At 46.7% G+C, this 18,186-nt stretch overlaps 1 protein-coding gene across 1 annotated transcript in view; it reads left to right on the top strand.

Moving 5' to 3' along the window:
- The first annotated feature begins 2,794 nt into the window (after window positions 1-2,794).
- The window catches only part of LOC149350522 (clotting factor B-like), a 28,631-nt gene continuing 13,239 nt past the window's right edge, over window positions 2,795-18,186 (top strand). The window contains exon 1 of the mRNA XM_089579572.1: window positions 2,795-4,229. The gene's annotated coding sequence lies outside the window, so the exon portion shown is untranslated. The remainder of the gene's footprint in view (window positions 4,230-18,186) is intronic.

Below are 18,186 nucleotides of genomic sequence, written 5' to 3'. Positions count from 1 at the left end.
CCCAGTCCCCTAAGTTTCTCAGTGCCGCATTTTTGGCATGCCATTACATGCTACCAAGAACGTCCAGGCTCTCCATACGGCTGTTTCTACCTGTCACTCTGTCACTCACCTACTTCGTCGAGTCGTGAGGCAGTCGTCCGGCCTGCGGGAAGCGCACTCATGTCGACTGGCTCTAAACAAACTTCTTTACTTAGTACTGTATGTCTTCTTCACCCAGACCTAAATGAACACTCTCGCCACCGCTCTCCGTAGCCCCGATAAGGCTACGGCTCCACCTCCCCATAGCCACCTCCACTGATAAAATTTATGCCACTGGTCTCTTCCATTCTTTTTGCACTCTCCTTTCTCTTCACCACGATCGAAAAGTGGTTTGCCTCTAAAGCACAGCTCACAGGCACTGGCTTCTCAATCATCGTTTACTCATGATAATGGAATGTTCCCTTTCATAATGCACTGACCTGTACACGTACGAAAGAAAGCAGGCTACTATTCCCCACATCCAGACAGCCCCTCTCCCTATTCCCTCAACTCCAGAGGCTTCTAACCTTCATATACTTCCCCTTCCCTCCAATATGTCATCAGTTCTGCATGCTGGCCGTCATAATCGTAATTCCCCCTTCAATACCCATGGAGTGGCGTACACGGATGCCTCTTACGTGACTCCAGCTTCGCAGTTCGCAGCTTCATTAGCGAAGTCCTCTTTCATCCTCTTCTTTCTACCCCTGTCACTCACACTAGTGGCCTGTTCCTACACCTCCCTGACATTATTCTCTCACTCGAGGTCCTCTCCATCAGTTACGCCTCAGCATTTTCATTCGTTTCCACCTGTGCCTGACTATGCCATCTACACTGACTCCCAGGCAGCCATCCGTGCCATTCAGTCGAAAACACTCCCGTCACATATGGCCACGGAACTTGAAGCCACACCTGCATCACTGCAGCTTTGCCCTGTCTTCCTCCAATAGATCCCTGGGCACTCTGGGATTGACGGCAATGAGCTTGCTAACCAGCTCACCCGTAAAACTCTTATCCGGGCACTGTTGATTCTGTGGCCAAGGCCCGTGGAGGGCTGGTCAAGACTGTCCCTTTGCGTCACCATCAAAGAGTATTACAGTGCTCTCCACCTTGATTGTAAACTCTACCCTGACCCTCATCCTAGTATTTCTGTGCAGGAGGCTCACATCCTTCGACATATACAACTTAACACACTTTTCACGCCTGCACAGTTTTATCTGTACAAATTCCGTCGCAATCCGTCATATCCCAACTGCCCTGCCCCACGTGCTAATCTTTTCGACTGCTTATTCTCCTGCCTGGTTGCTCTGCAATCGGGTTTCTTTCCCACTCCCTCCCACACTGTCGTCACCTGGCTGGACTGGCTTGGAGCTGAAAGTGAGGACAAACAGCACCTGCTCGTGCAACAGGCCATCGTGGCTTGGGTGCCTAAGCGTTACGCCTGAATAAAATCTCGTACTACTGCTACTACTATTTATTGCTCAAAGATTTGCCAGCTACAACGTCAGTTTTTGCAGCGTCTTTTATTGCTATGATCAGGAACATTTTTTACATGCTTATTTGTTTGTGTGCATTTTTATAGACTTATCTTTACTGATTTTCTTCTGATCATCTCAAAACTTTTGTGTTTGACGAATTAAATTTTACAGTAAGTATTTAGTCTCTGTGTAGCACTTCCCAGTTTTTAATAGTGCATTTACTTAGCTTCATTTCTCTGTGTGACACAACTTAATGAGTATAACAGCTTATTAAAAAAGATAAGAATCAAGATCCACAAAAGGCCAGTTTTAACATGACTGGAAAAGAATTAAACCACAGGCAAATTACACAAATGTGTGAGGCCTAGGCCTTACGGGCAAAGAATTGTTGGCAACTTGATTGCTCTTTCTCACGAGTTCTTCGACATCACTAATGCTTGGTCTGCATTACCGGGTTGTGTTATGCTTCCAGCAGAGAAGCGTTGCTTTTAAATGGTGTTTATTTTCTTGAAGTGTAGTGCAGGCACTCATCTCTCTTTAATTTAAAAGAGCTTAGACACCATATTTTTGCTTCCATGTTTTCTTGTTGGTAACGGTGCATTAGGACGTTAGTATGTATGGATCACTGCGCGGTATGCACCTGCAACCAGTAGATAATTTATAACTGAATTTTTTCTCATGCTATTTCAGTTTCAACAGCCAAATGATTGCTGCGATGTCAAGGTTCAGTATAAGTCGCATGAGGCATAAAAAAAACTACGATATAATCGCTGCTTTGTTGTTTTGATTTACTACAATGCGCGAGCCTCCTCCAAGAGCCAGAGTGATAAAAAATGAAGAAGCAGCGGTTACATCACAGTTTTTTTATGCTTTGTGTGGTTTACAGTGAACCTTGTCAGCACAGCCATTGCTTGGCTGTTGAGACTGCAACCTAATACACATGTTATTTGAAACCGAACACACATGACGAATACAACATGGTAAGCAATGTATACTAACGTCCCATGCATCACTGCAATGAATATAACTAAACCAAAATGTAGTGCCTATACTCCTTTAACACCAAGGTCTTTTTGGCTCATAATCCCACACTTTAGCTCCTAGTGACACATGCCTGAAAGAACTACAGTTACCATCATTGTACGGATGGCTGTCCACGTGTGCACAATTCTAGCATGTTCAAAACCTCCCGAGTGAAATGGAGAGTATATGGTGGCAGGGCGATCTTTAAATGGTTTCACATGGTCATTAAGAAAGGAGGCTCCTCTCTCGTTATGCCCTGTCAAATATGGGAAGTGCTGTGCATGCATGTACAACAACACCACTGATACAGTTGCTCATAAACTCGCTAAACTTATTTCTAGAACTGACATGAATGCAGTTAGAAGAGCTTAGCATGCTCCATTCATACCTGTATATGTATCTGTACACAGCTTTGCTAGGCAGGAGGTAACGCAAATGAAATGGAAGAAGATAGTGAACAGCTACACGGGTACTGGCACATGTTTCCCATACTTAATGCCTACTCAAGCTCTGAGCTTTAAAATTGCCATTTTTGTGCCCTTAATATTTTCCGAAAAGGCACTCTCTGATTACCATGTTCCGAGGATGCTGAAAGGCTCAATATAGGATGAGATGAGGACATATGGGTAAATTCAAGACATATACTGGATATCACTGTACTGTAAAAGTACACTGTTGTGTGTTTTGCTGTAGCCACAGCTATCCACAGCCCTCAGTGCTTACAAAGCACTCTTTAGTTACCCGAGAGCAACATGCCTGCATGACAGATTGTGACTGTGCTCCTGACCCTTTCCCTTTTCCCCTTTTAGGCCTCATCCCTCTCTCCCAGTGCAGGGTAGCCAACTGGACCACCCTTCTGGTTAACCTCCCTGCCTTTCCTTTTTCTCTCTCTTCTTGTGTGGATTGATAAACCATAATGTGGCATTCCAAATGCACCCCCTTATTGTTTACTGGAAGTTGAGGATATGGCGCATGCGTGACTGACAGTGTCGGTGACAAGGCCATCCAGCAATAGAGCACAGCAACTTAAACTAGTCAAGCATGGCTGCAGTTAGAACAACGCAGTTTGCCCCATAAACTTATGGCAATGCCTGTGTGTCACAAGGATGTTGTGTTATTGCTGCGTGATTTTATGGCCAAGAAAAAGGAGTGAAAAAGCCATGTCCTACCATACTAGCACCAAAGCAATTCATGCATGCTTAAAATCTAGACATGGGTGCATTTCGTCAGTAAATTATTTCAGTACTCCACACCAATGAACTACTGAAGAGTTGTGCAACCCGATGCTTCATTTTCATTTTTAATTTTATCATATTTGCTTAAGCAAGACACCTTAAGATATATTTTTGGGGCAAAGTGTCTGGCATAACCAAGATTTCAATCACAGTAGTGCAGTTGTCTGCAACTGTGCTGCCAAAGACGGCAAAGGAAAGAATCATGATGAACCATAGTGCCATCAGGCTCCAGCAGCCGGGATGGCAGCACAGCGAGCATAGTTCGTGCATTGTAGTAGTGGTGGCTTGCACCATCAAACGTGTCAGGCGGCAGCGGTGCGGTGGGTGCAGGACGTCTTTTCAGAAATAGTAGTACAAGACCTTTATTCGGCCATAATTTACAGGCCGAGCATGTCGACCGCCTGGGCGACCAGAAGTCGCTGTTCTTCCTCCCCTTCAGCGCCAAGCCAGTCGAGCCAGGTGGTGATGGATAAAGAAGGTGGGGGGTAGGTACCCGACTGCTGAGCAGCCGGGCAATAGAAGAGGCAATGGGCCAGGTTCGCATAGATACAGGGGCAGTTGGGACAGGAAGGGTCTGATCAATAGCGGTAGAGAAAGAGGCGAGACGGGGTGATAACTGCATTCATTTGGATGTGCCGAAGAAGGCGAGCCTCCGGCACCGTGAGTGATGGATGAGGAGGAGGGTAAAGGCCTTTGTCTAGCCGGAGCTCGAGGTAGACCTCTTTTATGGTGCGGCGATGGGTGAGTCTCCCACCGTCCTCCGAGGGCTTGGGCCAGGGGATCAACGGTGCCCGGAAAAGTGTGTCTCGGGCGAGCTGATGGGCCAGCTCATTGCCATCAATAATCCGTCTAACGGGCCGACGTGATTGAAACATTGATGTTTAACAGTCGGCGTAACTTTGTAGTCCTGAAAAACTAAGCAAATATGAAGCAAAAACTTGCAGGCGATCATTCTGAACTTGTAGTGGCAGAGCGCGCGATGCTTGTTATGGCATGCGTCAATTCTAGGCTTTTCTAAATACACAGAGCAACACATTCGTGCTATTCTTTTGGTCTAGAAGATAGTATATTCGTCCGAGACAGCTGCTTTCAAAAAGCGGGCTGTGTGCACTCATTTTGCTTGAAACGAGTTTTCTATATTTTGTTATGCCCATTGATGATGTGAGTGTACGTCTTCAGGATGTCCTGCGCATGAAAGTGGGTATCGGGCACGTGCGACTAGTCTGATAGCCTCCTGTCTAGTCGAAGATTAGCTCGATCCTGCGCCGCACAGATTCCAGGATCACGTGAAGCCAAAAAGAAGTTCCTTTTTTGGTGTGAAAGCACTACTTCAGTAGCAATTCTGAAAATGCTGATGGGTGTGTGAAGCCTCGACCTTTAAGATGAAATTACCTTGGCCGAATTTGAGTGCCGGTGAACCTGGGTATGCTCGGGTGAAAGACAGGCTTGACCTAGTCTCAAAATGGAGTTGGCCCGCCTCAGAAAATGGAGTTAACTCACCCCCCGAAAATTTGAAAATTGAGTTGACCCACGGTCGGAACTGACCTGGCATACTCCCAAAATGGGCTTGGCCCACCCCCCAAAATTTGAAAAATGAGTTGACCCACGTTCGGAACCAACCTGGGACACGCCCAGAATGGGTTTGGCCCACCCCCGAATATGTGAAAACTGAGCTGACCCACGTTCGGAAGCGTGCTTTTTACAATATTTTGTGCTTACAATGCTAAGCACCGCCAGCCATTTTTTCCTTCCCTTTATCCACTTGTGCAGCGGCGCACACATGCTGTTGGCATGATGCTTCACTGAGTCACACGAACAGAAAGACGGGGGCGTAGAGTGGCTCCATGGCTGTCACGGCTGGTCAGTGTTTCGAATCTTAAGGCCCTACCACAAGACAGCGTTTCTTCGGCGTCGCGTCAGCGTCTCAGCTACCAGCGTCGTCATCATCATCAGCCTGACTATGCCCACTGCAGGGCAAAGGTCTTTCCCATGTCTTTCCAATTAACCCTTTCCTTTGCCAGTTGCGGCCACCGTATCCCCGCAAACTTCTTGATCTCATCCGCCCACCTAACTTTCTACCGCCCCCTGCTGCGCTTGCCTTCTCTTGGAATCCACTCCGTTACCCTTAAGGACCAGCAGTTGTCTTGCCTTCGCATTGCATGCCCTGCCCAAGCCAATTTCTTCCTCTTGATTTCGACTGGGATGTCATTAACCCATGTTTGTTCTCTTACCCACTCCGCCCGTTTCCGATCTCTTAACGTTACGTTAGCATCGCAGCAGGCAAAATTCTGGGGCTTGCAGCGAGGCGGTGCGGAGAAACACAGATATCTGACAAAGTCGGATGTCGGCGCTGGAAACAACTTGACCGTAGGGGGAGATTGGGGAGGACCAGTGACTAGCCGCGCACTGGCAGTGCTTTCCGGATTAAACCGCGCTGCCTGGCCCATTTCTGCGAAGTCAGGATCGTTGCTTCTTTCGTACCTGCACCATTGTCCCCCTTGCCCCCGCAGTAGGTTCCCATCGTAGATGAATGCATAGTTTTCATTGTGACGTCACGCCAGCCGCTTCCGCCGGATGTCCGCTGTTGCCAGGTGCATGCTCATATTTCGAGGCGGAGGTGAAACCACCACCGTTTTCTTACCGCACTACTGCTTGCCTAGTTATCCTTGGCAGCTCCGTGTCATCGAGGTAGGTAACCAACGATCTAGACTTTCTTTGTCGCGCCTCTGGAACCGGAATGGCATACTGGCATGTAACAAGCGCTCGGCATGGTCCTATATAATTGGTTTTTGAGGAAAGGAAATGGCGCAGTATCTGTCGATACATATCTCGGTGGACACCTGAACCGCGCTGTAAGGGAAGGGAAGAAGGTGGGAGTGAAAGAAGAAAGAAGTGCCGTAGTGGAGGTCTCTGGAATAATTTCAACCACCTGGGGATCTTCAACATGCACTGACATCGCGCAGCACACGGGCAGCTTTGCTTTCCGCCTCCATCGAAACGCGGCCGTCGCGGTAGGGTTCGAACCCGGGTACTCCGACTCGGTAGACGAGTGCCTTAACCACTGAGCCACCATAGAAGTTTTTCAAAGTAAAGCTTTCTGCCACTCTTGTGAAAACGTGTAACGGTAACGCCTTCAGATATGACCACACACACTCGTGAGCCGTTATAGCAGCATGAAAATTTGTAGGCGTAATGTTAACGGACTGCGAAAGCTGAGGTGCAACAGGCAGGGTTGGTGTGCTGCGAAAATAGAAGTGCTGCCGAAAAGCCGTCGAACATCGTCTGCTGGACATCTGTAGAGGTCCGCAAATGTCCGATGGATGTACATCAGTTGTCCGATGGACGTCCGGCGCAAAAAAAATGGCAGTCCAATGAAAGTCCCATGGACGCCAAAATCTGATATTCGGACGTCCGTCAAACGTCCGGAAGCTGACGTTCCTTTTTTAAACGGCCACAGGACGCCCAGTGGAAAATTTTCGTTTGAGTGAGGGACGTTCTGAGGATGTCAGAACCTGGCCATCGTATGCAGGATGTCGAAACACTGCCCCGCGAACCAATCTTTCTGACTGGCGGACGTCCACAGGACATTACTTTTTGATCAAAAGAGGCACATTGATGCAGTCTGTAGTGTTCCAGCGATACTTACTATTGGCCTCTTGATCAAGAAAGCTAATTACTGAGTGTGTAAACTTAATGACTCACATCCCACCAGCTGTCAGTTTGTGCATTGTAGAATGCCACTGGCTCTTTCCAGCAGACTCCGAAACATGCCATTCTTACATAGCATGTTTCTGCATCTGCTGTCTGCTGGAAGAGTGCCAGTGGCATTCAACAATGCACAAACTGACTGGCTCTTTCCAGAAGACTCTGAAACATGCCGTGCACATACAGCATGTTTCCGCATCTGCTATCTGCTAGAAATGTGCCTGTGGCATTCAACAATGCACAAACTGACAGCCGGTGGGATGTGTCATTAAGTTTACACACTCCGAAATGAGCTTTCTTGACCAAGGGGCCAATAGTAAGTATTGCTCAAGCACTACAGACTGCACCAATATGCCTCTTTTGGTCAAAAAGAAATGTCCTGTACTTGTCACTGGCACACAACGAACCATGGCACTCTGGAAAACTGTCTCGATCTGAACATAAAAAACTGGATTCCGTCTACAGCAGGAGTGAAACATGCAGTAACTGCAGTGAGCAAGCCGTTCTTGAAATATTGTCCTTTGGTATGGCAGCTTTCGTACACACTGGCATCAACATATACCGAGTAAAAATTGGCAGTTCATTTCATACTACAAAAGTATCGTCTTAGATGTGACTGCACACTGTATCAAGTGTTTAAAACTATTAACATAAAAGAAATTTACTGAAAAATGCCAAATGATGGGTGCATAAGCACGTGCATGCTTTACTAGTATACACAGATTTTAGTGAAATGAGTATTCAAAATTGCACTTTATTTCAAAGTATCACAGCGAAGAACACTGCAACTGCAGTTCCAGTTCAGTAATAAAGATATTGCCACTAATGACCAGTAAACTATCATTTAGGAAAAGGCACAAAACATTTCGCAGTGCAAACATGAAAACGTGATGGCCATGCGAATACTTGCAAGGCACAGTACATAAACATTTTTTCATAAAAATGCAAAATTGGCACCAAAAAAATACAAGAACATAGCTTCTAGGCTTGCTGAAAACAAAAATTGCACTCTGAATAGCTCCAAGTGGAACCAAGACAAGATTAGGTGAACTGCCTACCAGTTAACACATAGTACCCATTATATATCATACACAAAAAGCAAAAACAGGAGACCATTTAAGATTAAATGACTAGTATCATCAACAAAGTGTAAAATAAAGGCTTTGATATTGAAGGAACACAAGACCAAAAGTTCTTAAACTAGATGCACCTGCAACAAGTTTACTGGTAAGCAACAGGCATTAAAACTAAAACAAACTTGAATAAGCATTAAAAACCAGAATAAGAAATATGACTAGTATTTTGTTAATCACATAAACACCACAGCTGGTTGAGCAGCTATGAAAAGTTGACTGGTTGTAAATACCTAGCACAAACCATGCAGTACACACATACTTGGATATTTGGTAATGTCTTGCAAACAGTGCCAAAAATCAAATGCACTTTAGAAATACAATACCAAAATAACAGACAATATCACCGGGGAATTATGATGCAGTTGAAAAAATTGTGCCATCACAAACAAAACCTGCCACTCAAGCCCAAAATCAACCTACAGGGTGTTTCACGTAACTTGAACCAAGGATTTTAATAAAGCGGTTACTGAAACCAACGATACATTGCTCGCCGTCAAGTGGCGCTCCTCAGAATATTTTTTATTGCGCTTAATTAGTTAATTAACCAAGACGAATTATGCAAATTTTCAAGTATAGGTGGTGTCCAATCTGAACGAGCCGCAAGGCATGCTGGGTACTCCGACTTCCGGGTCTTTCGGCGAGATGCGCGTGTACGGCGCTCTGCTTGAAATGCGGATTTGCCAAGCTTAAATTCGCTCCTAATAAGTTAATACGCGTGAATGAAGTCGTAAAAAAGGTCAGCATGCTCTACGTGCATTATTATGCACACGCTCGACGTTCCGTATTGGAATTAAGGGCGGAAAAGCGTTGTAAGTGCGAACATTTCGGCATGCGTCGTCTGTTCGCGCTGAAGTTTAGGACGCTTCATTCACTCGCTGAAAAGTCCGGTTCTTGTTACGGTTATCATCTGGCTGCTACATAGTTCTCTAATATATATTAGAGTACATATTTCCTAGAGGTTTCGCGCTTCCAGGCCCTGAATATATGGACTACCAGCAACCGCAGCCTAGCATTACGTACGAGCGCACATTGTAGCAGGGTGGCTACGACGGCAAGGAGCTTGAACCGTGCAAATCCGCGGAGGACTTTCGGTACTTTTTCTATACACGCCGCGGTGGCCTAGCGGTTAGGGCGCTCGGCTACTAAGTCGGAGGACCCGATCCGGGACGCGGCGGCCGTGCTTTGATGGAGGTGAAGCACGAAAGGCGCCCGATGTGTGCTGCGCAGTGTCAGCTCATGTTAAAGAACTCCCGGTGGTCTCAATTAATATGGAGGCCTCTACTACGGCGTCCCTGATTGCCCACGTGTCGCTCCTGCTCTCGAAAGTCTGTGAACTTATCAATGTTTTACAACAAGGGGCACAATCTGTTTTATTGTCCGTTTCTGTACTTGTCAGCTTAATTGCTTTCGTTGCATATTTGCTATGCTTTATGGAATAATTACTGCAGAAGCTGGCATTCTTAACAACTCTGTCATGTGATTTAATTTTAGTTGAGCTGTAATGCAAAAATGCAACTGCATTACAAATGTGTTGAATTTTCAGCACTACTGTAGTCTTTCTGCCTGTACGAATTATGCCCCGACAAGCATGCACCGAGACTTTGTGGCTGAAAACCTCCACTTATGTGCGCCAAGTGCCCAGATGGGAAGTTACATGGCAGCTATTCCAGCAGTGAGAGGCGTCCACTTACTGCAGCTTTGGTGGATGCACAAGAACTTTTCTCACAAACAAAATTGACTATGCATAGTTATGCACTGCAACTTCACTGCAATGCATTTCACACCCTGCATGGTGGTGTGGGACATTACAAGCCATTTACATTTAACTTGCACCTCTGAATGTTAAGAATTTCTGTACTCGATTTCCCGATGCTGGTTGCTGCATTAGGTAGATGAAAAAAATGTACAAAAATAAATGCTTTGTTTTGTGTCATCTCTTGAACATTCACTAGCTTCAAGGATGTAAAATCAATGTTGCTTCCCATGAAAGCAGAGGAGAGCCTGTAGCCATTTTGCTGTCGTGTACTTCGTGCTCTGAGCCTAGTTGAAGGAGAACCACCAGCCTGTGTACAGACAGATGTCGCCAATGATTGGCACCTCAGATGTTGATGCCTAGCTATGTACAGAAATGTGGAGATGTATAACTTACGCACTGTATGCACAATGTTCAAGGTAAGGTAGGTAAGTAACAACACTAGCAGCTAGGCAAAAGATGAGCTTGCCTTCTGTTTTTCCTAATAAAAACCTAAAGCCAAAACAAGGCATCAAAGCCTGCTACAGAGCTTCACTTCAGGCACCACAACATGCACTACAGCACTTGTCTCTTCTCCTTTCTTTGTTTGTGTTTGCATGCTTTGGAGCTGCTCCTTTTCTTAGATTCAAAATGCACCAACTAGCCCCAAAAGAAGTTTTATTGAACGTAAACAAAGTCAGGCACAAAGACAAAACAGTAAGCAACAGGAGCCAAAAGCAGAACAAGCTCTTGACGTGGGCAGCTTTACAGTTGAACTGCAAGAGGAGCAAGTTTCTCAGCTATTAACGAGAAACTCTTCTTGTCCTGTAGGTATAACATCATATCTTTGTCTTGCAAAACCTTTCGCAGCGCATTTTCTACAGCATGTAATAAATGAGTTTAATGCAGATCTTTGTGACAAATAGTAAATTATAATAAATAGTATGGTCAAGCGTAAAAAAAATATCATGCTTCAGCTTTTACAGCACACACAGAAGTTTGATACGAGTTGTTTTCAGAATCTTCTACAAGTCCCTGTTACAAAGTCTTGTGCAATGTTGAACAAAAGGCATTTGCATCCAGTTTTAGCTTTGGCGTTAACAATGCAGCACAGCTTGCACATTGATAAACCATCCCTAAGACACTAGTGATACCAAAAAGTCTGGAATGACTGAACACAATGCGTTCCTTGGCTTTTTAATAAAAAAACGTAATTTTATAGCATGATTATTACTCTTGATCGTTATGAACCCAACGACCACTAGGCCAGCCTCTGCCTTCCTTGTCGCATCTTGCACTTCTTGAAATCACCAATGTACCTCTCAATCAGTCAATCATTAAGTGCAATATTACTACATGCAAACATGCAATGCATCACATATGCAAGCTATAGACGTAGACATTTATTTACTTCATATGCATGTTCAGCACATAAACAGTGTGCGAATGACACTTTGCTGCACAGTGAGAGTTCAGTATTATAGCATTTTGGTTGGTTTGTCTCAGATGTCAATTCTACTAAGTTCTGTACAATGAAAGGTGAAAAACAGCTAGTCTATGTTGGCTGCCATTTATTTTTAATTGTGTTATCCTGAAGTGAAGCTTTTTCCAACTTACTGACTCAGAGTATGAAAAGAAAGGCGGTTAATAATTCTTATCACTTTCTAATGCGATCACCTCGTCTGTCAGCCTCCTTCTCCGCACACAGGAAACGAAGAAACATTACTGCAACATGCGGGTCCACACAAACAGGGAACTTATGTGTAACAGGTTGCTTAATTATAATTTTCGACACTTGCTGCGTGCTCATGTCGACTAGTGTTCTGGTGAAAACGTGTTTCAGTTTGAGCATGAAATTAGCGAAAATGGCCTCATAGAACAATTTATAACTCTTACAGGTGCTCGTAAACATGCCTTAACACTGCGACCAGAGCAGTGCCAGCGAACGAGATGCCGCCGTACGTAGCCGCGGTGTCGCCGCTTCGACAGCTGACGGCAGTAACAACACACGCCTTAAGTATTAGCTATGAATTCGAGCTACTCGCATTCAGCGCAAATGTCTAGGAATAATCGTCCTGTACTTTAACATCTTCAGTTGTCACGCTGTACTGACGGAGGCCGAACAGCATATAGGTATTTGCAAACATAGCCCGCGCCGTGCTGCCGCCGTCATGTGAGAACGGTTGTGGCACATAGCCGAAGTCTTCCGAGCGAGAAATTGGTGCTCCTCAAGGAGATAAACAACCTACTTTACCGAATTCTTCAACTTCCACAACGCTCTCAAAACTCTGCCGCAAACAAAATGCTCGAAGCACAGCGTAGGGTTGACCGTCGCAGGCAGTCTGCCAGCGGATCGCAACGGCGCACTGTTCTTGCCGTTCCCTGTACTTGATGGCACTCGGAACATGTTGCATTCCGTTGCAATGAAGTTTCTGCAGGTTGCGGCAGCGCACAACATCCTTTTTCCAGCAATGTGAGCGCCAGTATTAAGAAAAGAAAGACCGAAACCGCACGTCTGCAAGCAATGCCTACGGAAACCAAACGACAGAAAAGACCCGGAAGTTCAAATTCACGTGACAAAGCTGCGCCGTGACGCAATGTCCGCCGTCAGTTGGACACCACCTATTCACTTTAGCGCCAAGACTATTACGTAAGGGTTAGAGCAGGTTTATAAACAACCGATCCAGTTTATTGTAGCATCGTATCTCCTACGGGGTCCTTTTTTCTGGCATCTAAAGAAAGCCCGCGAAATATGAAAAAATACCACGTCACTGCGCTCGTGCGCTACCATGCTCTCAACGGCGCTTCGAGCAAACGGAGCGTGCCCGCTGACCGTGGCGACGTGAACGGCTGCCGCGCCGCTGCGGAAAGTGCTGACGCGCTGTCAAGCCGCTGCTAAGAGCGGCGGCCGTTCACTTTGCCACGGTCAGCGGGCACGCTCCGTTTGCTCGAAGCGCCGTTGAGAGCTCTGCATCTTCACTTTATGCTCTCACGGGAGGTGTCTTTCTGTGACATAAACCGTGCTACGGCACCCTTCAAAATCTTAGGAAGTTTTCCCTGTCGGCTAAACATGCTCTCTCTATTCTAGTTTGGTCAAACGTGGAAACTTTCGGAGAAGGACGTAAATTTCACGCGGCAGCTTATTTTCTCCAAAGAGGCTTTGTTGACCGGAGACAGCTTGGCAGGTCTTGAAGTCGTTTGGCGCTTTCCGTTTGTTGGGCTTTGGACTTTGCTGGTTGAGACAGTTGCAGTTGTTAACGAAGCAAGAAGAACCATTGGGCCCAGCTGTGACCAAAAGCAGAACGGACACAACTCCAGGTCTCTGCGGGGAGCAGCGTTGGCTGCAACCACTGCGAGACCTCTTCGGGCAGCGGACGAGCTGTTGTGACTCTACCCTCCCCCCTACTTTGTGCGTTCTTCCCACAGTCGTCTTCACTTAAGCCATTGGGGGGGGGGGGGGGGGGCAAGTATTCTCATGAGGGGGCTCAGCCCCTCCCCCACCTGAATTCCTGCCTTGTTTACATTTTTTTTGCTGTAACCTAACTTACGACCTCCGCGTTCCCATGACGTCCCAACAGGAAACTACACGTTAAGACACCCCCAATTCTCTGGAACAGACATGAATTAGAGTGCTAGCCCTCATTTTGGTTTGCATAGAACATCAATTTTAACAATAAAAACACTCTGGCGCAGGTAACACGCCGAGCGCCACTTGCTCGCTGGCTTCATTCTGCGCTGAAATGCAAATAAGGTAGTAGAATGGCCGAAGCAAGCGCATCTCATGGCCTTCATGTAGAAAACTCTTTATTTTCAATCCAAGATTCTGGCACCAACTCTGTCCCTTCTTCAGGAGTGACTAAAATTTTCAGTAGCAGCAGAAGCAGGGAGCTGGCCCGACGCGATGGACCGATAGATTCAAGTCGATGCAAAGATTCCTTGAGAATTGCGCCAGAGTTCAAGATACACTCAAGGAGCTCTTGCAGACACCAGGTTCAGTGACCGAAAGCAGCAAGGCTATTTATAGAGGTTACGATCGGGTTTTGCAGAAATTTGAACCTTGTTAGGTATCCACATTTCCGTAACCTTCTTTGGGACGTGTGAAGAACTAGCAAAGGCTCTCCAGAGCTCAACATATTGCGCCGCAGGTGCAAAAAATGGCTGAGGCTTAGCTTAGGTTAAGCCTAGTCAGATGCGAAGCATATTGTCGCCGAGTTGCATATCGAGCACGCCGCTTGGCTAGACGTTCTTCACGCTCTTCATCAGTCTCTGTAGCACGCCGCAACTTTTGCTTCTCATTCCAACGAGCAGCCATATCTCCAGGAGGCATCTCTATCCCGTGTACGCCTAGCAGTGGCAGGCGCACCCGTGTTCACTACAGCGCACCTAGCGGCAGAAGCAGGAAACACATTGGTCGCGACGCCTCGCGCGACGGCGTGAGCTGGGGCCCCGTTTCTCCTATGTCGTTACGTCACGCATCACGTGGTCCTCCTTGGTCGCGACGCCTCGCGCGACGGCGCGAGCTGGGCTGGGGGGCTGGGCCCCCGTTTCTCATCTGCTGTGACGTCACGCACCACGTGGTATGACATGGAGGTCACGAAAGGTCAATGGTAACGACACCGCCGCGCTCGAGGAGCTGGGTTGGGCTATTTTAGTATGCTTCGCATAAAAAAGGCAGCAGAGGCTCTCTGCGAGGCGATCTCCCAGTTGCGCTCTGAAACTGCGTTTGAGAAGCTGTGGCAGCACACGAGCACAACAGCAGCGCGCCTAGGCCTGAAAAAATCTCGTATGTTAAGGCCGACAAAACCTTCTGCGAGGTATGAGACGACTGATAGACCTGTCCAGCCAGTTGCACTTGACGTTAAGGCCGCGCTGCGTAAGGAGTATTTCGCTGCTGCCGACCGAATCATAAGTGAAACAAATCAGCGTTTTGAGCAGCCGGGCATGGGACAGCTCGTAGAATTAGAAGACATCTTCACCAGCGCCGCTGGAGGTAGTCGGTATACAGCAGATGAACTAGAGGCGGCTTTGGGAGAGCATGCAGTTGATTTTGACTTGTGCAGACTCTCGGCGCAGTTTATTCTATTACCAACTCTTCTAAACGGTGCTGATTCTACCACAACTCTGGGCATTTCGGAGATCCTACAAAAGGAATCGCAAACCATGCGCGAGTTGATGGATCAGGTCGCGCGGTATGTTCAGCTTCTGTTTTCCATACCAGCGTCTGACGATTCCGGGGAACGCTCTTTAGTGCTCTGCGCATAATAAAAACGTATTTGCACAACCGAACGACTCAAAATAGGTTATCGCATCTTTTTATTTTGCATATACACAAAGAAAGAACAGCGCTCCTAAGTATAGACGACGTCATCAGGGAGTTTGTGAGTAGAACAGCGGAGCGAGCGGCAACCTTTGGTCTCGCGTAAGCACCTAAAAGAGCAGCACTGTCCGAAATGTCTGCTGCTTGCGCGCATTATTGGTAACTGTATACATGCACTGTAGCACGTTTCTTTGTATTGTGCTACTTAAACTGTTGTTTTATGTTATGGTTTTGTTCATGCGCGAATGCCTAGATATGTAAATTCGTCAAATTTCAATAAATAAATGCGCACTGAAAATTCATTTTGTAATTTTTTCTTGTTAATGCTTGTATAAATATGCACCATCTAGCGATCAAAGAAACACTGCTCAAAGAATTTTTTTTTCAGGCAGTTAATTGTTCTCAATCAAGACAAACTTGGATTATAATATCTGAGAAACTTAAGTACATCAACAAAAAAAAAAGTAAAAAGAAACTTGTTCGAGCCCCCCCACTGAAAATGCACCACCGCCAGGAAGACAGCCCTCAACGCCTGCCGCCAAGCACCGAGACGAGCGGCTGTCAATCATCCGCGCTACCGCTCCTTTGTCGACGGCGCGGGTGGCGCCGCTGCCAGTATTCGCCTTCGGGCGTCTCCCTGAACAAAAGCATAGGACCCCTGCCGGCTTCCTGAAGGGTCATCAGCTGACGGCTGCGTTTGGTTAACTGAGCGTCCAATTGTGGGTGAGGATGTGACCTGAGGAAAGGGCACCTTTCAGGAGTGACTCACCGAGGAAGACGCTGGAGAGGGGAGCGCCGTTAATGAGTGCCCGATTTCGACGAAATGGCTAAGCCAGCCAATGAGCGTCGTTGGCTTCATGCAAAGGCGGTGTCCAAGACGGAGTCGCAGTGATTGGACGAAAAAGGCGGGAAGACAACGGGAGGGGCTATTTAAAGCGCCCGACATGTTCATCGAGCAGCGATTCCCTGAGACTCTTCTCAGGTTTTACTTTGTCTCTGTTTGTAAATAATATTGTAAATATGTGAATATAGTTTTCCCTTGATTCTCCTACTCCCCGTCTCCGGCCCACGCTCCTTCTTCCATCGGCACAGCGGCGGTGTTCCTGGACCAGACGTACAGATGCCTGGTGAAACACGCAACTAGCCCGGCAAAAATATAACAGTGCTCAGCCCGCATAACGCACGAAGTCTCATATATATTCTGCTTGCAGAGATCTCACGACGGGGTTCTTAAAAGCAAAACAGCAGCGGCTGCCGCGGTCGGGTTCGACTCCAGAGTACCCGGGTTCAAACCCGACCACGGCCGACGCGTTTCGATGGAGGCAAAACGCAGAAGGTGCCCGTGTGCTGTGCGATGTCAGTGCACGTTAAAGATCCCCAGGTGGCCGAAATTATTCCGGAGACCTCCACACAGTGCCTCTTTCTTCTTTCGCTTCGACCTTCCTCCCTTCCCTTACGGCGCGGTTCAGGTGTCCACCGAGATATGCGAGACAGATACTGCGCCATTTCCTTTCCTAAAAAAAAAAAAAACAATTTACCAGCAGCGGCTGCGCGCTCGGGTAGCTCAGGAAGCATAATGCCCTAAAGATCAAAGTTATTTTTTACAGATGTTTATTTTTACAGATATTTTTACAGTTACAGATATTGTCCTTCGGGCAGCCGTGATCGTATTGTGGTTAGTTACAGATACTAGGTTTCGTGTAGTTCGTTTATCACTAAAAAAGAGCCCTCTAAAATAAAATTTAAAAATACCGCGGATCTTCTGGTTAGTGCGCCTCGACAGCGCTACAAACGCATGCAGGCACTATACGAATGAACGAATTGAATTCTTCGCCCATCCTGGCGATCTATCAGTGCCAGGGGGTGTCAGTAATGCCAGCTACACGCGCATGCGCCTCTTTTCCCGGGTAGCGCAGCAATGGTCATAATAGCGCGTTCCAACACCAATTACCGTTGTTGCAACGAGGCTGCAGCGAAGCTATCACAAACTGCCGATCGTGGTTTCGACTAAAGTTTCACATTACACTAGTGCATCGCTGACACGCGCATGGGGTGGGCCAAAAGCATTAAAGCCATGCTGTAACATAATCACTTCCCGCAAACAGCATGCTTTTTTAGGTGCCGTTGACGCAAGCTGGCAGTCACATGGCATTTTTTGAGTGAGAAACAAATAAAATGCGCGGCAACTGTGCTATGCGAATAACTGAGCTGGTGTTTTCAAGACCGATCTACAAGGTCCCTAAAAACAAGCATCAAGACCGATATCTACAAACATATCGTTCATTACTGCTAATCAGTTAGTTAATTAAGCAGAATACAAATAGCTTCACATAGCCCGCGCGCATACACTGCTCTCGTAACGCGTTTTGCTGCATGAGCGCCAAGTTGAAATCTCCAATGAAAAGACATTTTCGTTTCCCTCACTGCCGGAGTGAGCTGGAACCCATACTAGTCTAATTGGTCTTAAATTTACTCGCGGTGATTTGGATAGAATTCTGAATGTTGTATTGCATGCGGAACCAGTATGCCCGAGAATTCGTTGGCC

Source organism: Amblyomma mixtum, chromosome 3 (genome assembly GCF_055824585.1).
Source record: "Amblyomma mixtum isolate Tamu chromosome 3, ASM5582458v1, whole genome shotgun sequence".
Taxonomy (NCBI): Eukaryota; Metazoa; Arthropoda; class Arachnida; order Ixodida; family Ixodidae; genus Amblyomma; species Amblyomma mixtum.
Note: the sequence above shows the minus strand (reverse complement) of the source record. Positions and strands in the feature narration are given on the sequence as shown.